General features: G+C 43.0%; 1 long non-coding RNA gene across 1 annotated transcript in view; it reads left to right on the top strand.

Moving 5' to 3' along the window:
• Positions 1-5384: 5384 nt before the first annotated feature.
• Positions 5385-23710, top strand: part of LOC309345220 — a 67012-nt gene continuing 48686 nt past the window's right edge. The window contains exons 1-4 of the long non-coding RNA XR_014158110.1: positions 5385-5433; positions 6747-6836; positions 7941-8054; positions 9409-9568. This is a non-coding gene — a long non-coding RNA (uncharacterized lncRNA). The remainder of the gene's footprint in view (positions 5434-6746; positions 6837-7940; positions 8055-9408; positions 9569-23710) is intronic.

Below are 23710 nucleotides of genomic sequence, written 5' to 3'. Positions count from 1 at the left end.
TCCATTTCTAAACTCCAGCTTCCCTTCTGCAACAATAGAGGCTGGTGCAGGGAGAGGGGCCGGGGCCGGAAAGGGGGCTAGTGATCAACTGCGATCTACCAAAACCTTCCAGGGATCAACCAGTAGATCGTGATCGACGTGTTGGACATCCCTGCCCTCGGGACGGAGATACAGGACGATGAAGACAAGAACGAGCCGTCTCAAGAACAGCTTCTTCTCCAGAGCGATCTTGGCCTTGAATGGGAAACCTGGACTTTGAAAGTCATCTAATCTTCCTTGCTGTATTATACTGTATTGTTTTAATTAGTGTTTTTATAGTTGTTCTGATTTTGTGTGGAGTGTCCTACCTGGGTGGATGGAGCAGCCAAGTAATTTTCGTTGTCCCTGAGAGGGGGCAATGACAATAAAGATTATTATTATTATTATTATTATTATTATTATTATTATTATTATTAAATGCCTTTTTGTAAACATTGTTTGGTTGCAGACCTGCTGTCAGAGACCAGGCTGAGGAGTACTGCTCTGATGAGGAATGGTGGGAGCCTCCCCCTCCTCTTGCTCCTGACAAGGATCCTGAAGCTGCCCAGGAGCAGTATAGATTTGGAACAGTGGTTTGCAGAGGGACATAGTTCTGAAGACAAAAGTTGGGAAGAACTGGGGGGTGAACAGCAAAGTGAAGAAAAACAGGAAGAGAGAGAGCTAACAGACTCTATCTCCCTGGAAAGTATTCAGCTTATCAGTCCAAGGTCACGTAGAGCAGATAAGGGGGCTACACAAAAAGCAGGGTGGTTGTGAGACCAGGTTGCAAGACGGTAGTGACTGGGGGGGGGGTAGTGGGGAAGTGAGTGGAATTCTTAATTGGGAACACCTTAATTCCAATAATAGATGGTTTGTTCTTTTGCTGTGATCATTAAAGACTCTTTAAATGGTAAGGGACTCTTTTCACTTTGTCCTGCTTATCTATGGCCCAAAAAAGGGGAGAGGAGCCAAGTCCCAGGAGCCTGATACCTGCATTGCAAAATTCAGATAAACATGAATTCTGAAGAATGGTGGTGTGTCAGCCTGCATATTGTTTTGAAAAGTATGAATTGGGCAGGTTTGCCTTTCATTGTGAACCGACTCATATTTCTCCCCCATCCTTAGCCTAGAGTGCCTGCTGAGCTATTCTGAGTTAGTATCAGAGGCCATGAGACAAAATTGGACTTAATTAGGCGTGCTGAATATCCAAACTCTGCTACCTTGCAAAGGATGTATCAGAGCAAGAGAGCTGCAGTGAGATGATTCTCTCATTATTTTCTTACCTCTTGGCCCTTGTTGCCTTTGCATTGGCAAGTATGCTGAGAGGATGGGTCACCTGTGAACTGACAATAAGATTTCCCAATGGGGTTAGTCATAAGGAGTTATATCTAAGGTAACATCTCCCAAAGTAATTGAGAGAAGATCTGCAGTATGCCATGTTCTCTTGCACTGCAAAAGTAGACAAGCCCCGGTGGAAAGAGCCTCCTGCTCCAATATATATACATGTCCCCACAGCTGAGGCTGAAAGGAAAATCTCCTGTCACATTTATGCATGTTAATTTATGAGAAGAAATGTTACTGGTACTAGTGCGATCTGCTCAGTGGTGGAAGGAAGGTGCCAGGCAATTAAAATATAACAACAATCAGGCTTTGCTCTTCATACCCAGAATCAATCAGAGTCTTTGCTCTTCATACCCAGAATGTACAGTGTGCCGTGTTCAGGGCCGTCTTTAGCATATGCGCCGCCGGGGTGCAAAGATCCACCCAGCGCCCCCAAATTTAGTTAATTTCGCATGCACGCGCCGTGAGAATGACAAGCACCATGGTTGAGTTTGACAAACGCCGCCGTTGTGAATGACAAGCACCACTGCTGGCGCGGTGTGTCTTTGGTAAATGAGAGCACAAAGTCGAAAGTCCTTTAGTGAAACAGTAGGTATACATTTTGGTAATACCTAGGTACAGTGGCACCTCGGGTTACATACACTTCAGGTTACATACGCTTCAGGTTACATACGCTTCAGGTTACAGACTCCGCTAACCCATAAATAGTACCTCAGATTAAGAACTTTGCTTCAGGATGAGAACAGAAATTGTCTGACTGAACTGCATAGAGTCCCAGTTACAATTCTGTTTCTAATGCATATGGGAATCCATAATGCATAATGAAATAGTGTCGCCCCAAAGCAGAAAATTCAACTGAATCATTTCTCTAAACACTTTCAAGATACAGATTATAAAGTTACAGGGAGATTTCCCCAGTGATTAGTAAGCAGAAACAGGCCCACAAGATGAATTGCTGCCCTGACATTATTTGTTTGTGCTGTAGTTACAGAAAGCTACGGTAGCAGTGCAGGAGGCTGCAGATCTTGGCTCAATATCTTGCTAAGTGGTTTGCTGTTACATCAGCAGAGTTAAAGGAAGGAAGCTTTCTCTCTCCTTTTTCCTCCTTAAAAAAAAATAAATTAAAAAAATGTGTAACTTTAGTCCAGGGATGGTAACTTCACTTCACAGAGAGCAAATGGAAAGCTTATTCATCTCTTCCCTTTTCTGAATGCTGAGTCTTCTAGGAAGGACCAGGAAAATAAGCTATTCACCTTCTTTTGTTTAAAGGATTAGCTTCTGCAGCAGAATGTCAGCAGTTTTCTGCCCTAGCTGACAAAATCCAGCTAGTGCTAAGCAAAAAAACATATAAAAAATATTGGGCAGCTAAGATTTCTGTCTCTGTTTTAGCAAAGCTTACGATACAACCCTGTTTTTATGTGCTTAACTTTTAAGGTATTTTCTTTTAAATGAGAAATGTTCTCATTAATGACTTCAAAAATATTTTTTTTGCCCATTGAGATCACAGTGTCCTCATCTGAATTAACTAATTAAAATTTATCTGAATTTTGGTTGAGCTTTGAGGATTGTAGTCAAAGCCATACAATAATTAAACTGGATCCATACATGCTTCCTGACAACTAGACAGACACAATTTGTACCTGCAACAAATTGTTTCAGTGTATCCATTGTGCTTTGGCCAGGGATTCCAGCCATGCCCTCTCTCAAGATTCTGTAAGGGTGAGGAACTCAAGCATGGCATTCCACACACTCTATATTTTTCTTTTTCCATTGGAATTCAATATTTTGTGGTTATTGAGCATGCCACTAGGCAGTTTCCAGATGTTTCCTTTCTTCTTCTTCTTCTTCTTCTTCTTCTTCTTCTTCTTCTTCTTCTTCCTCCTAACACTTTTCATTTATTTTTTAAAAATAGTTTGTACTTTCACAAACTCCAATTTTCCCTGAGAATTCTGAGACCACTGTTTTGTTTCTTAGTGGCCTCATTTTAGCATCAATCCTGTCAGCACTTGCCACTTGAGTCCAGTATAATAGAGAGTAATGAACTCGCAGGAAGGTGCCAAGCCTTTCTTTACCCTGAGTTTGAATATTTAGACACGCACTACCAAAGCCTAAGAGTCTGGAATTGCAGTCCACTGATTTCAATGGGAGTGTTTTAGGCATGTATATATGTATTTATCTAAATCCTTTTAAAAAATCTTGCTCTTACTCCCTTAGGCGGACAGAGCGATGTACAAAAGCAAACGGAGAAGTAAAATGTAACAGACAATACAAACAATAATTTAACTATCCCTCTGAAATTAATGGGACTTAAACGATCCTAATTTTGCAGTCATTGTTCCCCACATGTTTTTATTTTCTGTCAGAAGAGTAAACGCATTGTTTCCCCTTCTAAAAACAGATCAGTGTGTCAGCGCAACCTTGATCCCTGTGTGGCTCAGCTGTGGCTATGACGTGCTCAGAAACTTCACTGTTGGAATACAGCTGGTGTTAAGGATCATACTGACAGAAACACATGTGTAAGCCACCAGTGTTTTAACCTCCTAATTAGAAGTTAGGGGAGGGCAGGCGCTGATGTGATATGAAGTCTTCTTGGAATTATATCTTCAGCTTGGGTGTAGATATGAGGGGCATGCATGGACCTGCACTGTGCAATGTTACTTGCACAAGTCACCAATAACTTTGGAAATATTGTATAGATCAGTGCCCTTGTTCGTATTTGTTTGCCGCCTTTTCTTCCAGTTCCCTCACCTTCATTCTGAGTGATTAATGAGACATGTGCATTGTTGAAACTGCCTTTCAGGATAGTTAGGCTATTTGGTGCCATGCACATTCATATAAACAGATGGTAAGAAGAAGAAAGCAGATAGCAGGAGGTGAGGTCTTGATTGATCACCTAGGAAGAATCCAGTGAAAAATCCGCCACCATATCCAGATTGCCTTTTTCTTTCCAACTGAACAGAGAGTGTGAACAAGGCTTTGGGCTACTCTCGTGTTTGGGTTTCATTTACCCTTGTCGGAAGATCAAGAACTCCTGAGCTTGGCAATTTCCAAGATGCCTTAGATAGACTACCATACATGTGTCTGGGGAATATCAAAGGCCTATGTACAACCTGCACCCCCCGAAATCTGGAAAGAATCTTTGCTGCTCCCACCTCAGAAAAGTAATATGGGCTTTGAGGTAAGAAGATGCACAAGTTATAGGTGCAGAGGCCTTAAGCCCTCATGTATTTTGAAGTGATGCCATTAGGTAGTGGATACAGAAACCATGATGATGATGATGCTTCTAGATTGTCAGGTGTCCAGCAGATATCCATGGGGTAGATGTGAGGTAAATTTGGAATCTGATGGAATATGGAAAAAGTCCACTCAGTGCTAACCTTTTATAGGTCTGTGAAACTGTCCCTTTAACCCAGGTGAAATGACAGGAATTCTTTATTTGTTTAGCAACCAGTCAAATACAGGCTGAGCCACATCTACTTTGGGGTTTTTATATATATATATAAAAACAGGTCCAAAGAAGGGTAAACCCAACTCTTGGACCCATAGTTTTGAGAAATGCAGATCTGAGGTCCTGTGCACCAAACTAGATTTTAGAGGCCCTAATACACCAACAGCCAATTGTGTGGTAAAATCTAGAATATACTGATGTGTCCTAGACTATTCTAATATATCATATGGTATGAATAAACCTTTAGAAGTTCATTTAGACTGGCTTTCACTTGTAACATTTTTTTTTAAAGGAAATATTACTACGACAGACGACAGATGTAACTTCCCACCCCCACACCTTGTCTAGGCCATCTTTAAGGGGTTTCCTCTTTGGACTTCATGCCAGCTGCTCATGGAACAACATTTCACACCATGCCATGTCAGTCACGAGACTAAAGAAGATAGAAGAACTGGGCGGCCAGCCAATCAGCTGTCACCACAGTTGGCCTGGCAACTGCATGGCGAGTGGAGAAATGAGGAAGGCAGCTTGGCTTTCTCCTCCTCCCCCTGCTAATCATTCATTTTAAATTAGAATGGTAACAAAAACAATCTGTGGCAGCTCTTTATGTACCCAAGTACTAAAAGGTAAGCTTGTGCTGCGACACTTTTTGTTGACGCTGCTCATTTTGTAGTGTATTTGTGCCTTTATTTATTGAATACAGTGGTACCTTGGGTTAAGTACTTAATTTGTTCCGGGGGTCCATTCTTAACCTGAAACTGTTCTTAACCTGAAGACCACTTTAGCTAATGGGGCCTCCTGCTGCCGCCGCGCCGCCGGAGCACGATTTCTGTTCTCATCCTGAAGCAAAATTCTTAACCCAAGGTACTATTTCTGGGTTAGTGGAGTCTGTAACCTGAAGCGTATGTAACATGAAGCGTATGTAACATGAGGTACCACTGTATCTTCTTGGTGTCTGTCATCTTTTAAATTGGAAGCTTTCAGATAGCCATAATAATAACTGTGCCTCATAGGCATTTGGTGAAGGTGAAACCCTTCAAAGTGCTTAGCTGTTGGCATTATAAATGTTAAACATGAAGTTTGCGAGGAAGATTTACACAGTATGTGGAAGCTTCAGGTCAATCTGTCTATCCAGAATTGGTATACATATTCCAGTAATAGTCCATATGGAGCATCAATGCAACTTATCAGGATGCGACGGAGGAAGGGCAGGACATTTCTGAGGTTGGGGCTGCATGGGCACAGCAATAGGAATGCCACTGGTGTGCCCACAGTGCCCAGACCCCACCAAAACCCCAACCCCAGCCCTGTCCAGCTAAGCTGCAGTGATGAGGCGATGGAAGAGGGCTCTGCCTCAACACACAGGCTGCTACTAGTATTTTCCCTGCCTGTATTCTTTGCCCATTTTCCTTCCTATTTTAGATTTTGTGACTTTGTTGTGTTCACGCAAGACCTTGGGAACTGTTTGGACTTATTTGCTGATGGAAGAAAGTTGTTGCATGAACTGGATGGAAGCATAGGGTGGCTGCTTGCAGTATAATCAGGTGCAGCTTTCCCTAACTTGGTGGCTTCCATTTCCTAATACAGTCGTACCTTGGATCCCAAACGCCTTGCAAGTCGAATGTTTTGACTCCTGAACACCGCAAATCCAGAAGTGAGTGTTCTGGTTTGCAAACGTTCTTTGGAACCTGAACATCCGACAGGGCTTCTGTGGCTTCAGATTGGCTGTAGGAGCTTCCTGCAGCCAATCAGAAGCCACACTTTGGTTTCTGAACATTTTGGAAGTCGAATGGACTTCTGGAACAGATTGCGTTCAACTTCCAAGGTACAACTGGAATCTGTAACATAGAACTGACATTTTTTTGCCGTTGCCATGTCTTCTTTAATTCTCAATTTCTTTCTACATATAAACTTAAATTTATTTCATCTTCAAACCAAGCTTTCTTTAATGTTTCTCCTGTGGGAGCACTTGTGATGATGAAGAACATTATTTGTCATGAGCTGGAATGAATGCCAGGCACAGTCTCAGGTAAATATGAAAAACGACACCTTTGAACCATCTGTGTTATTTATATCGGTTCTATGTTGGAATATTGCTAAGATAGGTCCTCTCTCAACTCTCATTTATGCTGTCAGATAGGGTCAAACTGATGTAGAAGCAGTAATTAGATAGAACCTTGTGCATAGTTATGCAGGAATCCTAAAATCACATACACATGCAAGCTCAGACATGGCCTTTATGTATACCAAAGCTTTGCATAGCAGCCCTTAAAGTATTTTCATTATGCCAAGTGGAGCAGAACTGTGAAACTCTAAATTACTGGGTGACAAAACAGGCACAATTGTGGCAACAAATTTTCAGCTGGACCACCCAAATGGATCTTAGGATGCCATGCTGCTAGACCAGAACCCTACAACCCCATCCTGGCCCCATTGTATGCTGTGCAGTGGCAATCATTTGTCACAACGTCTATAGTTATAGCAGGAAAGGGCTGGAGTTCAGTGGTAGAAAACATCCAGTGCCTACAGAAGGTGCAAGGTTCAATCTCTGGTCTCTCCAGGTAGGAATGAAAAAAGATTTCCATCTGAAACTCTGGAGAGCTGTTGCCTATTGATGTAGATATTTCTGAACTCGATGGCGTAAAGCAATGCCCTATGGTCCAGCATTAAGCCTAGACTGATGGAAAGGTCCAAGGACATTCCCAGGACTCTTAGGGTTGGGGAACCTGTTGCTGGGCTCCATTTTCCCTTCCCCCTGACCATTAGACATGCTGGGTGGAGCAAATGGGAGTTGGAGCTGAAGTTCAAAACATCTGGAGCATTAGAGGGTCTCCACTCCTGCCTTAACTCAGTGTTGGAACCCTCCAATGTATTCATGTTTGGAAGTAAGTAGTATTTGTTTTAGTAGTGCTTACCTTTCTAAGTTTATGATTGTATCCATAAACTCACTCCTATATGCTACAACTGTGGGGTGCAACGGGGAGAAGGGAGGAGAAAACCAGAGTGTGCAACCAGACCACTGACCTATCAGTTTTCAGAAATTTAATTTCAGAAGTGTTTACAGTCGAGGGTTAGCTGGCCAGGCAAGTATACAGTTTACAGGCACTCATTTCATTATTTCTCTTTGAAAAAGGTTATTCTCCTTTTCTACAACAAAATGACACTTATTTCCAAATGAATGTGTCCCGCATTAGGACAGCAGAAGCAAGCCCCATTTTGTTCCTGTGGTCATGATGGGTGCTATGATGTAAGTGAATTTACAATTTGCAACTTTAGATGATCAGAGTATTTCTCTTTCTATCAGGGCTGGCAACTTTGGTTTGTTTGTTTTTGTGCTCTGATGTATCAGGAATGCAGAAGAAGGGAATAAGGATGTAAAGCAGGGAATGGGGAGGGGGAGGGGAGGGAAATGTCAAGTGTGTGATTCACAAATGAAGCAGCATTCATGGCCATCTAAAATCTCGCAGCTGCACCATTGCATTCACTCAAGTGTAGGTCATACTGTGTTCAGTGGCGCTTACTCCCAGATAAGAGTGCATTGGATTGCAGCATTACACTTAGAGATGGCAACTCTATGACCCCTCCAGCCACTGCTCTGACTCCTCAACCCACAGCAACAGGACTCCTTCTACCTGTTACGTACAGGCTAGATATCAGGGTAAGTTGCTCTTTTTGAAAGTACTACAGACTATCCCACAGTCTAAACTATGAAGGGAACACATTGCTAAATAAGTCCTAATGCATTTCTAATTGTCACAGATAACTCCTACGCAGAAGAGAACACTCATAGACTAAGCAATTTGGTTTCTTGGTTTTTTAAAAGATATTTGCGAAGTACATTGCTGGTACTTCCAAAACCAATTCATTTGTTTTCTATCTGGACAATGTAATACTGCTGCATGTCAAAGACTTCTGCATATCCTGTGAAGGATGGAGATCAGGTGGGGTGTCCTACCTTGGATAGAATTAGCAAGGAAATGGCGGCTGGCAGGGACAGGGGTAAAGAGACAGAGAATGGTATATGCTAGATGAACCCGGAATATTAGATGCTGTGCTTTGGATTAATCATTTGGGACATGTCAAGTTGATCAATTCAGATTACATCTAGCTCTTAAACATGAGTTGGTCCCTCTAGCGGTGCTGTCAGACTAATAGCAATGCTAAGAAAGATGTCTTCCCTTCAGAGATGAAGCAAGCAATATCCAGGCAGAGCAGAACTTTTTGCCCCTCCTTCCTTCATGACGCTGAATTCCATTCTCAGCTCCTTTAGCAGGATTAACCCTTAGCTTACTAAGGAAGAGATACAGTGCGCGCAGTGCTTGGGCTTTTCTTCTGCTCAGTATTAATTTCCTCCATAAAATATTTTGTCAAACCATACTGCCATTTGGCTATTTTTGAGTGATGCAGCATTGCCTCATGACTTTCTAAGGAGCTTATATTTGGCATCAAGAAATGGGCAATTGAAAGTGCAGCACAATTCTAGATGTGTCTTTCCAGGGGTACGAGATGACTCTCAGGGTCCCTTCCAGCTCTTCAATTCTATGGCTCTATGATTTCAGTGAAGGTTGCAAACTAACTCGAGGAAATAAAATTTTACCCAGCTCTTTGTTGAGGAGATTGCGGTGGTATACACTCCCTTGAAGCAGACTTGTGAGGAGAGAAAATGGCTGACTTTACCACACAAGACAACTCCCTCAACTCCCTCACAAGTATCTCAGCCTTTAAATTGGAGCCTTATACTAGACCTTTACAACAACAAAGGTATGTTCACAGGTGCACCTGCCACTTAGAAGTTTTGAATCCAGATCTCTCCCCCCCCCCTTTGTGAGTTTCTATGACATCTTGATTGAAATTTGGAAGTTCAGCCAGATGTTACGGTGGGCAGGAGGCATATCTGGCTCATATATGGGATGTTTTCTACTTTACACACCACATACCTATGTTTTACATTGGTGTCTTCCTTTGTTAAACATATTGGTACAAACAGTTTGTTATTATGAGGTCACACAGTTGTTTTATCAGAACACAACACAGCTGTTTTACTATGTTCACAAATGTTACCACAATGCCCACAACTGCCTTTTCCTTTAAATTTGATATTTGGCTTTGAAATAAGACACATAATCTAGATAAGGTTCTTACAAATGATTGTTATTGACTGCTTTGGGGGAGTATCCAGTTATTATTTATTTTATGCAATTTTCTTACACGCTTTCCCACAATTGTTTCCCTAAATGTGTGCAACGAAAAGGTCACAAGTGCACCTTAATCTGCTTATCTTCCTCTCCCTTATCTTCATAGCCCTGACACACTCAGTCCAAGCACTGTCTATTTGGCTTTACATTTAAAGTAACTACCTCAAAATAGAAAGAACCCTCCAATGTCTGAGGGCATTAATCATACATCGCTGCTGGCATCCATTCCATTGCAAAAGGATGGAGCATTGCTAATGGCCCTGTCTCTGATCTTTGCTTTCATTACAAGAACTTCTGGGCTGTAGATGTTCCTTGTCTATCTTTAACAATTTCTAAACATATCCTCCTACATAACTGCTAGCTACAAGCTATGGGTATGATCCAGCTGAAGTCAAGCACTTTTTGGTCCCATTGGAGAGGTTCAGTTACTTGGTTAACTTATGTTAACCATACAAAGGGAAGGTTGTAGCTCAGTTGTGGAGCATCACCTACAGTATGCATGCAGAAGGTCCCAGGTTCATTCCCTGCCATTTCCAAGCAGGTTTGGGAGAGACCTCTGTCTATAATACCAGAAGGTCATTGTCAGTCCGTGTGGACAATACTGAGGTAGATGGACTATGGGTCTAAGGCAGTTTTCTGTGTCTCTGTTGAACACAGTGTGATTTTAAAGTGCCTAATTTTGACTCAGTCATGCTCCATGATTCTAAGAAGGTGGGACTGAAAGGCACTGCTTATGGTACATTTTAAACTCAATTACAGTTCAAAGTGAGAAGCAAAGGTAAAGGACCTCTGGATGGTTAAGTCCAGTTAAAGGCAACTATGGGGTTGTGGCGCTCATCTCGCTTTTCAGGTTGAGGGAGCTGACGTTTGTCCTCAGACAGCTTTCCAGGTCATGTGGCCAGCATGACTAAACTGCTTCTGGCACAACGGGACACCGTGACGGAAACCAGAGTGCACGGAAACACCATTTACCTTCCTGCTACAGTGGTATCCATTTCTCTACTTGCACTAGTGTGCTTTTGAACTGCTAGGTTGGCAGAAGCTGGGACACAGCATTGGGAGCTCACCCCATTGCATGGATTCGAACCGCCGACCTTCCGATCGGCAAGCCCAAGAGGCTCAGTGGTTTAGACCACAGCACCACCCGCTCTGTGCTCGTGACAAAGAGGGCCAAGTGTACAATAGTGATGAAACATATTGTACCTTAAAAGAGCACTGGTGAAATGTGCATATTTCAGACATAGGAGACACCAACACAAAGAATTTGGGTACGTATCAGCATCTGGAAAGCAACGGAAGTGGCATGTATGCATATAAATGGGTGTTTTCAGCTCCAAAAGCATTTCTCCCTCACCTCTGAAAAATGTCCTCCATAAAGTCAGGCGTCATTCTGGAATGGCAACCTGCCAAGTGCAAGGGTCTGGCTCTGGAAGGGAATATTGCCTTCTGCATCTTTTGCACAGGTGGAGGGAGGGATCCTGCCTTATTTTTAAAGTTCCTAAAAATAGTTAAGTGTTGTAGAATAATAAGTAAAAACCAAATGGTCCTCCCTGCAGTCTCTGCATGCCAATAACACCAGTGTGACAGGCACAGCGTGAGTTACGGTCTTAAGATTCATTACAGGGCTCCTTTTCATCAGGCACCAAACTGGAGTAGTGTGTTGCAGAAAGCTTAGTGTGTGTGCAGCCACTAGACATTTGCTCCCGCTGCTTAAAATAGAACGTCTAACTGCGATGGATTAATCTTCCTTTGGCTCTGGTTTTGCTTAGATTACTGTAGCTGCTACTGTCTGAAATACCGCTGTACAATACAAGTATTTCACATAAGTCACTTAACATACTGTCTGCAAAGACCATGTATCTCTTCTGAATCTGCCAACCTTATATATATATCTATCTATATGACAGAGGAGGAGGTTCAGCTGTGTTTTGTAACAATTTCATTAAGCATTTTCAAGGTCAGATCCGCAGTCCAGCTAAGGTGAAATAGTAGGATTTTAAGCCATTGTAGTCCTATTGACGTTAATGGGACTAAATTGGTTTAAGTGCAGAGACTTCAGCATAATAATTGGGAATGTGGATTGATCTTGTTAGTTGCCTCCATTAAATTAAAGCTTTATGTCAGATAATGGCATTATACAAAACAAACAAACAAACACCCGAAGAACATTAACCTGCAGTCATGGAATCTTCTTTTTCTATGCATTGCAGACCTGGGGTTTTTCCCAAAATGCTTTGAGTCTTTTGAATTGTGCTGAATTTTAGTGGTTGGTGATAAACTGATAGTGATTTGAGCAGGGTCAGGAACTTGTGGACCTCCAGACTTTGTTGGACTGCAGCTCCCATAACTCCTGACTATTGGCCATGTCGGCTGGAGATGATGGAAGACAGATATAAATTACAGCTGAGAGGCCTTTAAAGAATCTCTTCTTAAATCATCTCAGTTTAGGGTTGAGCAGTGATGTGGCAAAGTTTGCTGATGACACCAGATTGTGCAGAGTGGTGAGGAAAAAATGTGATTGTGAGGAGTTCCAAAAGGATCTCTCAAAACTTGGTAAATGGGCATTAAAATGGCAGATGTGATTCAATGTAAACATGTGTAAATAATAATAATAATAATAATAATAATAATAATAATAATAATAATAATAATAATAATATTCCTATACCCTGCCCATCTGGTCGGGCCTCCCCAGCCACTCTGGGTGGCTTCCAACAGAATATTAAAAACACAATAAAACATCAAACATTAAAAGCTTCCCTAAACAGGACTCCCTTCAGATGTCTTCAAAAAGTCAGATAGTTGTTTATTTCCTTGACATCTGATGGGAGGGCGTTCCACATGGTGGGTGCCACTACTGAGAAGGCCCTCTGCCTGGTTCCATGTAACCTCACTTCTCGCAGTGAGGGAACTGCCAGAAGGCCCTTGGCACTGGACCTCAGTGTCTGGGCAAAATGATCAGGGTGGAGATGCTCCTTCAGGTATACTAGGCCAAGTAAATTTGAGCAAAATATTCCCAACTTCACAATACTCTTATGGGGTCTGAACTGGTGGTGACTTGCCAGGAAATAGATCTTGTATATGGCTCAGTGAAACTGTCAAACTAGTGTGTGTTAGCTGTGAAAATGACAAATTCCAGGGATTATTGGGAAACTTACATTCTCTTAGTGACAACAGTAGAACCTGGGGTCTTCCAAAGAAGTTGAAGGTTGGAAGATGTACTTCTTTGGCCAGCACATAGTTAAATTTAAACCTATCCAGTTATTTATGCATTATTATTATTGTTGTTGTTGTTTTTTAAACCATTTTAGCTGCTTCCATTATATGTTTGTAAATTACCTTGATACACATGTAGATTCAGTTCTAGTAGCAGTAGTAGTATTAATAAATTCACAAGCACATGATAGAGTAATGACCAACTTAGATGACTTTAAAAGGTGATTAGAAAAAAAATCATGGAGCTTAAGGCTGCCCATGGCTTCTAGCCATGATGATTGTGTATTACCTCCAGTAGGAGGGCCAGTATGTCTCTGAATGCTAGATTCTGTGGAGCCCAACTGGGGAGGAGGCTGTTGCGCTCATGTCTTGCTTGCAGGTTTCCTATAGGTATCTGGTTGGCCACAGTGAGGACAGGATGCTGGAATAGATGGGCATTTGGTTTGGTCCAGCAGGGCTTTTCTGAAGAGCCCATGGGCAGTGTTCAACTAGTTCAGCCCACCAGGGCAAGGATTTCTGCTTCCCCTCTCTTCTCCTCCTGCACATACTCTCATCAGATATACGACAGAGGGCTGGAAGAACCCGAGAACAGATTTAGGGTGTTGCAGGAAGGAGGGAAGAGAGGGAGAGAACATTCCCTTGTGCAAGCAGAAATACTTGCGCTGTCCGTGGAGCTCTACTTTGGATACAACCCAAGGGGTGTCATTTAGCAGGGACAAAGGTGGCAAATGCTCCTGCCTTTCTTATATATATAAAAAAATTAGGGTCAGACCTTATTTTCTAAGAAATGCTGCTTAAATTATGTCCAGAAGTATCACTTAGCTTGCGTTGGCTCTGGCATCTTCTGATTAAAGGTAAAGGTACCCCTGCCCGTACGGGCCAGTCTTGACAGACTCTAGGGTTGTGCGCCCATCTCACTTAAGAGGCCGGGGGCCAGCACTGTCTGGAGACACTTTCAGGTCACGTGGCCAGCGTGACAAAGCTGCATCTGGCGAGCCAGCGCAGCACACGGAAACGCTGTTTACCTTCCCGCCAGTAAGCGGTCCCTATTTATCTACTTGCACCCGTGGGTGCTTTCGAACTGCTAGGTTGGCAGGCGCTGGGACCGAGCAATGGGAGCACACCCCGCCACGGGGATTCGAACCGCTGATCTTTCGATCGGCAAGCCCTAGGCGCTGAGGCTTTTACCCACAGCGCCACCCGCGTCCCTCATCTTCTGATTACACTACAGTATATAATGGGATTTCCTCCCCCGCCCTTCTTTTTGCAAATGCTAATAGTTTTGTTAGTGAAAGTGCTGGACTTCTCTCCAATCTAGCTCTGATGCTAGATTACTAAGCAATAACAAGGAAAAAGTAAACAGGGGATTTGCTGATGAATTGGGCCATTGGCCAAAAATAGTACTACATTAAGAGTAAACCTAGTTACTATAGCAACAGAAAGGGAGGGGATGTACCCAAAAGCTAGGGCAGGGTGACGAGATACTTGGGAAGTGCAGAAGCAATAGGGGCACAGGAAATGGCCAAAAGAAAGAGTATGTGATCAACAAAATAATATATCCCCCCCCCAAGAAGGCCAGAATATGTATTCTCTATTCACTGTTCATGGAATCGTTAAGCTGATTTGTGCAGCTTTGCAATCAAAAGCCTGGGAATTGAATCAATTCCCTCAAGGTAGACAATAAGTTATGCATGTCATCTTTAAGACCTGGTCCAGAAGCAAGTACAAGCGATAAATTATATAAGACAAATTGTATCTGGGAACATATAACACAAGCTGGCAGAACACAACATGTTTTTGTAATCCAGGTGTAACCTTAGAAAATGTCATCCCAGATGTTCAGAGATTAGTGGACTCAGGGCTAATTCAAAGAACAGTCTGCATATAATTTAGCATTTGGCAGAGCAAAGGTGCACCGATTTATTGTATATGTGCTTATTTATTTATAATCTGTTTTTCTAAACACAGCTGGAGGTGTGAATCTGCAAAACCTGGGGCATCCTCTTGTGTGAGAGGATGTGACATGCAGGCTGTTGAATCCAAACCCAGAAGTTTAAACTTAATTAAACCAAAGTGTAAATGGAGCTTTCTGGACATTGTGAACTGTGCAGTTCAGTTGAAACAAGGCAGCAATACACTTGATGAAAGAGTAGCAAAAAACTGCTGGAGAAGTGAACATAAACAAAGGCACATTGAATAACCACATAGCACAGAGCTCAGTATAATAATAATAATTTTATTTATTCTAGTCATACCCCACCCATCTGACTGTGTTGCCCCAGCCACTCTGGGCAGTTTCCAGCATATACAAAAACATAATAAAACATTAAACGTTAAAAAGTTCCCTAAACAGAGCTGCCTTCAAGCAGTTTACAACTAAAGCTTGTATAGTTACTTATCTGATGGGAGGGCGTTCCAAAGGGTGGGCGCCGCCACCGAGAAGGCCTCGTGAGAAATCTTGTCACCTTCAGTGCCATTCGAGCTTCACAGGCTTCCAGTACACAGTGGAAATCTGGCTTCTAGATTGGGACTAGGTTTACAGGTAATGTGGGTCAAAGGCAGTGCTCCCCCCCCTCCTGGGTGTACTCAAGTGTACACAGTACTGGCACCTATTTTTCTAGAAGGTAATGTTCATACCCATTCTATGTGTGCCCTGCCATGTTGAAATGCACTAATCAGGAGCAAAACCTATAGCATTAGCCTGCCATGGTATGTTTTTTTTTTTGGTTATCAGTTGCTGGCATGCTATATATGCATGACCCATAGTGGACCAGGGTCATGAGGGGTGAAAGACCTGTTACTATTTCTGTTCTGGGATCCCTGCAGGGTCCCTGTCTCCAGTGTCCTAAAAGCACTCAATCAACATGAAATGGAAGCTTTTTAGCCACTTCATGCTCCAAGCTAAACAGTTAGGAACACCCAAAAAACCCCCAAGGTGCTTCAGTTTCAACAGACTGGTGTGCAAGTTCTGTCACCTACAATGGAACTACACAAAAAACATAACTTAAGTCACTCCAAAAGAAGATACTGGAGGAATCTTTGCATGAGCTAATACTTTTTAAAAATCCTTTTTGAGCTGTATGGTATCTTTGTATTTCTGCCCTTCCAGGCTGTGATGCTTTATAGTACACATTTGTGATTCTTTGTTTACTTTCTTTTATTAGGTTTGCAATTTTAAAAAACAACAAAACTCTCTCTCTCTCTCTCTCTCTCTCTCCCACACCCACACCCACACCCACACCCACACCCACACCCACACCCTCCAAAACATTTACCATGTATGTGCACAGAAAATAGTAGATCTGAAAGGCGAAATAAGATCAGCACTTATCACTGCAAAATTGCTATTATTTTATAATTATAAGATTATTATATAATCTTAGGAAGTTGTCTATGCTGAGTAGGGGCATGCATTCGAGTGGGAGTAGTTGTAACTATTATGAAGGGAACCTGCACTTATGAATTTTCCAGTACCCTACTGCATATGTGCACTGGCTGATGAATGTAACATGCACACTTAAACAAATAAAGGGTATGTGTGGAATGTTTGCATGAGTAAATGCTTTCCTTTCAGCACACATAATAAATAAAGCAGGCTTTGTGCAACGTGTAAGCAAGACAATGAAAAGGAAGGAAGGAAGGAAGGAAGGAAGGAAGGAAGGAAGGAAGGAAGGAAGGAAGGAAGGAAGGATTTCATGGGAAGATATATAGTGGTCCCAAAGCTCCTAATGTCTTGGCAGCAGTGACTTTTTATTTAAATATGAAATGTCACCTTTCTTCCCATTTAAAATTATTCCTAGTGACTTCACATCCCTGCCTTCACTTGCAAGCACTTTGTCCTCTTGGAGCTGCAAGCATCTCCCGGAGCTCATTCTGCCTCTTTGCACCACTGCAGCCCAACAGCTGAACTCATTTGTAACAAGCTCCTGTTTTCCAGTTTGATGTTGCGCTTGAATATTCCCCCTGGCATCTCCGCAGGCACAGCCTGCATTCTATGATCTGAGTGGCAGAGTTTTTCCACTCGCATAATAACATGCAAAGTATGGTCTGGCGGGTGTCTTGACTTCACCCGTGAGCCTGGAAATGTGATTGATGCACACACACAGCTGAGGTGGGGATTAATTTGTCAACCTGTGCTGAGAAATGTCTACAGTGCACCACGGAATAGCTTGCCAGAGACAGGAGGGTGAGGCTTTCCCCGGGCCACAGCAAAATGTATCTGCTATGGCAATAAATAGCTCTAATACTCTCACTATGACGTTCATCTCATTCCCACAGAATGGCTGTTATTAATTATTGTGTATTAAACACCAACTGTGTGCTTGACCCTGTAAAAGAAATGTTCTTTGCCAAAGGAGCTTATTAGCAAAGGAAATACATAGCCAGCACACACAGAGAGAAATTTTAGCTTTTGTCATCCAAGGCATAGTAAAAGTAGCCTTTGGGTGGAATTCAACAGTGCGCTAATAATATTGTTCTGTCAGCACAAGCATTTCGGTTTGCCAAACAAAGCCATCTCCCCCCTCCTCTCCTGCATGCTGTTTTGGGGGTTCTCCTGACCCTCCAAACTGGATTTGGAGGAGGTTGGTGTGAGAGGAGAGAAGGAAAAATTATTTTGTTCTAGTGCAGGTCCTTGTGCTGGCTTCCATTAGCCCCCCTGGTTAGCTGAATTGATCCATTTGTGTGGGACAGTTGGGCTGCCCGGGGATTGGGACAAACCATTGCCATATCCAATATGCACCAAAGAGCAAGTGGTTCTGGCTATAGGACCCATATGATGTGTTTCATTGGTGCAACACCTTTTTGGACTGTACCACTTAAACCTGCAAGTGGGAAGGCATTTCCCAAGGGGCAGTCAATGTCCTTGCACACACAAAACTTTAATGGCATCTTTTTGATTTGCTAGCTGAATGTGCAGGTGGAGCTTCACATGGTTCAGTGCTCTTCTGTGATACTCCACCTGCAGAGTGAAGTGATACAGTCCAGGAGAACATATAACACCTGGACCTCTGCATTTGTAAACAAGGCATAATTTGACACTGTGGGCTCCTCCTCCAGTACAACCTCTTCTTTCTTATTTATTTATTTGTTGAATTAGTTTACTGCTCTTCATCCAAAGATCTCAGTGTGTTTCACAGAATGAAAATACAAGATAAAAGCACAAAATACATAATAAAAACAAGAACAAAACAATACCCCCCACCACAAAAACATTTAAAAGGACATAGGATGTTAATCAGCCAAAGGCTTGGTTGAAGAGGAACATTTTCGCTTCTTGACAACCATATGTCAGGAGTGCTCTGATGGTGTTTCCTGTTTGGCAGGGGGTTGGACTTGATGGCCCTTGTGGTCTCTTCCAACTCTATGATTCTATGATTCTATGATTCTATGACATGTGAAAAGGATCTAGGAGTCTTGGTTGACCACAAACTTGACATGAGCCAACAGTGTGACGCGGCAGCTAAAAAAGCCAATGCAATTCTGGGCTGTATCAATAGGAATATAGCATCTAGATCAAGGGAAGTAATAGTGCCACTGTATTCTGCTCTGGTCAGACCTCACCTGGAGTACTGTGTCCAGTTCTGGGCACCACAGTTCAAGAAGGACACTGACAAACTGGAACGTGTCCAGAGGAGGGCAACCAAAATGGTCAAAGGCCTGGAAACGATGCCTTATGAAGAACGGCTAAGGGAGCTGGGCATGTTTAGCCTGGAGAAGAGGAGGTTAAGGGGTGATATGATAGCCATGTTCAAATATATCAAAGGATGTCACATAGAGGAGGGAGAAAGGTTGTTTTCTGCTGCTCCAGAGAAGCGGACACGGAGCAATGGTTCCAAACTACAAGAAAAAAGATTCCACCTAAACATTAGGAAGAACTTCCTGACAGTAAGAGCTGTTTGACAGTGGAATTTGCTGCCAAGGAGTGTGGTGGAGTCTCCTTCTTTGGAGGTCTTTAAGCAGAGGCTTGACAACCATATGTCAGGAGTGCTCTGATGGTGTTTCCTGCTTGGCAGGGGGTTGGACTCGATGGCCCTTGTGGTCTCTTCCAACTCTATGATTCTATGATTCTATGACATGAGCAGTGTAATATCAGAAGACCTAGCTTCAGTGTAAAGTTTTCCTTTGCAAAGAGAACCCTTCAGATCCTGGAGCATGCTCTTATCTCAGAGTGCACCTGATACATCCCTCGCTTCTGAGAAAGGTCAGGACTCCTACTCATCATAAGGTTTCTCTTGTTGGATCTTTAAATGGCACTCAAGTGAATCCCAAGCATCACAGTGTTTTTTGCCCAGTCCTCTTCTCCTTTGTATAACTTAAATCCTTTCTGCTTTCCCCAGTTTTTTCCTCTGTTATTAAGCCTTACCTGAACAAGTTTCCCTTCCACCTTCCCTTTTAAGTGATTCCTTTTATCCATCTTTACATTGTCAGTCCTGCATCACTCCCAGACAACAATTATGCCTGTTGCTCCTGAAGGATCTCTTTTTTACACAGGCATGGTATGTGCCCAAATCTCTCCCCCTTTTAGCTATAGTTTATTAGGGGTTTCACATCATTACAATAAAACAGTACACTCTCTTATTCCCTCTGCTCCCTACCTCCCAGCCCAGCCCAGCCAAGCCAACCCCCTACCTCCATCTGCCCTCATGCCTACACCCTTTACAGCTACAGCATTTTCACTTCTGATGTTCAGTTCTTTGGTGTGCCATGCAGGGCTCAAGCTCACATGCTCAGATAAGAGTTAGGATCAATGAGTGTCAAATCTGCATTGGAATCCCAGGTTAACAACTTAACAATTGTTGTGTTTCTAGATGATGCCATGGCCTTTGGCTAGTGCAATAAAGTTTATGATTATGAACAATTGTAGAAGTTTCCATCCCTGCATTGTGCCTCCCACTTTTTCTGGTTGTGGGTTTACTCAAAGAATTGTGGGTTTACTCAAAGAATTGTAGAGTTGGAAGGGACCCCCAGGGTCACCTAGTCCGATGCCCTGCAATGCAAGAATCACAGCTAAAGAATCCCAGACAGATGGCCATCCAACCTCTGCTTAAAAATCTCCAAGGAAGGAGAGTCCACCACCTCCCAAAGGAGTCCATTCCACTGTCAAACAGCTCTTACTGTCAGAAAGTTATTCTTAATGTTTAGTCAGAATGTCCTTTCTTGTAATTTGAATTCAATGGCCCTACAGTCTGGATCGGCAGGAAACTAGCTTGAACAGCCTTGGTGAAGAGTTCTAGGAATGTACTCCAAATATCTTGGAAACTTGACTTTAGTTTATGGAGCTCAATTTTCTCATGGGTTCCTAGTTGCAGGATGTCTTGTATACAGTTTTCTGCTCTTGGTGTGGCTTTCCAAAGTTGGAGGATTATTCATTTTGCTGCTTGCATGGCTCGATGGAGCCAGCTTTCCTGACTTTTGGATAACCCCCTACCTGGCAGGTTTGTAGCCAATTATTATGTTGCCATCTCCTATTAACACAGATTTGTACAGGGCCATCTCATTGTACCCTTTCCAGTCCACCCATGTTTACAGATAGGTCAATTGTGAGAGTAATGTCACTACCAAGAGCAGCTCACATGTGACTTCTATTCTGTGAACAGTAAGTATGCCAGTTGTGATTTTGTGTGTGTGTCTGTCCATGAAAGAGAAGTGGCCACTAAGTGTGAGTGCATTATTCCAAAGTCGCATTGCTTATGCAATCAGGCCACTCACATGAGGTGTGGAAGCTAGTCAACCATAGTAGTATCTGCATGCTGCTGAGTATGCACATACAGTGGTACCTTGGGTTACATACGCTTCAGGTTACAGACTCCGCTAACCCAGAAATAGTGCTTCAGTTAAGAACTTTGTTCAGGATAAGAACAGAAATCGTGCTCCGGTGGCGTGGTGGCAGTGGGAGGCCCCATTAGCTAAAGCAGTGCTTCAGGTTAAGAACGGACCTCCAGAACAAATTAAGTACTTAACCCGAGGTACCACTGTATATGAGTTGGCATAATGTGAAATTCAGGAAATCACAGCCCTGCCAGATGGTCATTCAGCTTCTGCTGCAAACCCTCTAACCAAAGAGAGTCCACCATCTTCAATTGTTTCCTGAAATCTTATTTCCTATGTTTCAAACCTGTATATTCAGGGCCCACTCTCTGGAGCAGCTGAAAACAAATTTGCTCCATTATCTGTGTAATGGCCCTTCAGATATTTGGAGATGGCTAATATATCACCTTTTAATTGTCTCTGGACTGAACATGCCCAGTTCCTGAAATCTTCCATCACAGGACTGGTCTCTAGGCCACTCACAATCTGTGTTACCCTCCTCTGGGCACATTCCAGTTTGTACTTTCATTGGACACAGCACTCCAGGTGAGATCTGACCAAAGCAAACAAGAGTGGAATCAATACTTCTTGTAATCTGAACATCATATTTCTGTTGATGTCATCTAGAATCTCATGAGCCTTTTTTGTTTTTTTGCACACACAGAACTGCTGACTCATATTTAGCTTGCAATCTACTAAAAAAAAACCAACCACCACCCAGATCCTTTTCACATGTACTGCTGACAAGCCAGATGTCACCCATTATGTGCTTCTTATTTTGCCTACCTAACAGCAGAACTTTACATTTAGCTCCCTTGAAATTCATTTTGTTAGTTGTGGCCCAGTTCTCCATCCTGCCTATTGCAGAATTCAGCAGTCAGGTTGCTCACCAGGGCAGGACGGTTTGAGCATATGACATTATAGAATCATAGAATCACAGAATCATAGAGTTGGAAGAGACCACAAGGGCCATCGAGTCCAACCCCCTGCCAAGCAGGAAACACCATCAGAGCACTCCTGACATATGGTTGTCAAGCCTCTGCTTAAAGATCTCCAAAGAAGGAGACTCCACCACACTCCTTGGCAGCAAATTCCACTGTCGAACAGCTCTCACTGTCAGGAAGTTCTTCCTAATGTTTAGGTGGAATCTTCTTTCTTGTAGTTTGGAACCATTGCTCCATGTCCGCTTCTCTGGCGCAGCAGAAAACAACCTTTCTCCCTCCTCTATGTGACATCCTTTTATATATTTGAACATGGCTATCATATCACCCCTTAACCTCCTCTTCTCCAGGCTAAACATGCCCAGCTCCCTTAGCCGTTCCTCATAAGGCATCGTTTCCAGGCCTTTGACCATTTTGGTTGCCCTCCTCTGGACACGTTCCAGTTTGTCAGTGTCCTTCTTGAACTGTGGTGCCCAGAACTGGACACAGTACTCCAGGTGAGGTCTGACCAGAGCAGAATACAGTGGCACTATTACTTCCCTTGATCTAGATGCAATACTCCTATTGATGCAGCCCAGAATTGCATTGGCTTTTTTAGCTGCCGCGTCACACTGTTGGCTCATGTCAAGTTTGTGGTCAACCAAGACTCCTAGATCCTTTTCAAATGTACTGCTCTCAAGCCAGGTGTCACCCATCTTGTATTTGTGCCTCTCATTTTTTTTGCCCAAGTGCAATACTTTACATTTCTCCCTATTAAAATTCATCTTATTTGTTTTGGCCCAGTTCTCTAATCTGTCAAGGTCGTTTTGAAGTGTGATCCTGTCCTCTGGGATGTTAGCCACCCCTCCCAGTTTGGTGTCATCTGCAAATTTGATCAGGATGCCCTTGAGTCCATCATCCAGGTCGTTGATAAAGATGTTGAATAAGACCGGGCCCAAGACAGAACCCTGTGGCACCCCACTAGTCACTCTTCTCCAGGATGAAGAGGAACCATTGATGAGCACCCTTTGGGTTCGGTCAGACAGCCAGTTACAAATCCACTGAGTGGTAGCATAGTCAAGTCCGCATTTTATCAGCTTCTTTACAAGAATATCATGGGGCACCTTGTCAAATGCCTTGCTGAAATCAAGGTAGGCTACATCCACTGCGTTCCCTTCATCTACCAGGCTTGTAATTCTGTCAAAAAACGAGATCAGGTTAGTCTGACATGACTTATTTTTCAGAAATCCATGCTGACTATTGGTGATCACAGCATTCCTTTCTAGGTGCTCACAGACTGTTTGCTTAATGATCTGCTCCAGAATCTTCCCTGGTATTGATGTCAGACTGACTGGGCGGTAATTATTTGGGTCCTCTCTTTTCCCCTTTTTGAAAATAGGGACAACATTTGCCCTCCTCCAGTCTGCCGGGACTTCGCCTGTTCTCCAGGAATTCTCAAAGATGACTGCCAGTGGTTCTGAGATCACATCTGCCAGTTCTTTTAATACTCTTGGATGCAGTTCATCTGGCCCTGGAGACTTGAATACATCTAAACTAGCCAAGTATTCTTGTACTATCTCCTTAGTTATTCTGGGCTGTGTTTCCTCTGCTGAATCATTTGCTCCAAATTCTTCAGGTCGGGCATTGTTTTCTTTATCAGAGAAGACTGAGGCAAAGAAGGCATTGAGGAGTTCAGCCCTTTCTGTGTCCCCTGTTTGCATTTCACCATCTTCTCCTCTGAGTGACCCCACGGTTTCTTTGTT

The sequence above is a fragment of the Podarcis erhardii genome, assembly GCF_964252035.2.
Source record: "Podarcis erhardii genome assembly, chromosome: 1".
Classification (NCBI taxonomy): domain Eukaryota; kingdom Metazoa; phylum Chordata; class Lepidosauria; order Squamata; family Lacertidae; genus Podarcis; species Podarcis erhardii.
Note: the sequence above shows the minus strand (reverse complement) of the source record. Positions and strands in the feature narration are given on the sequence as shown.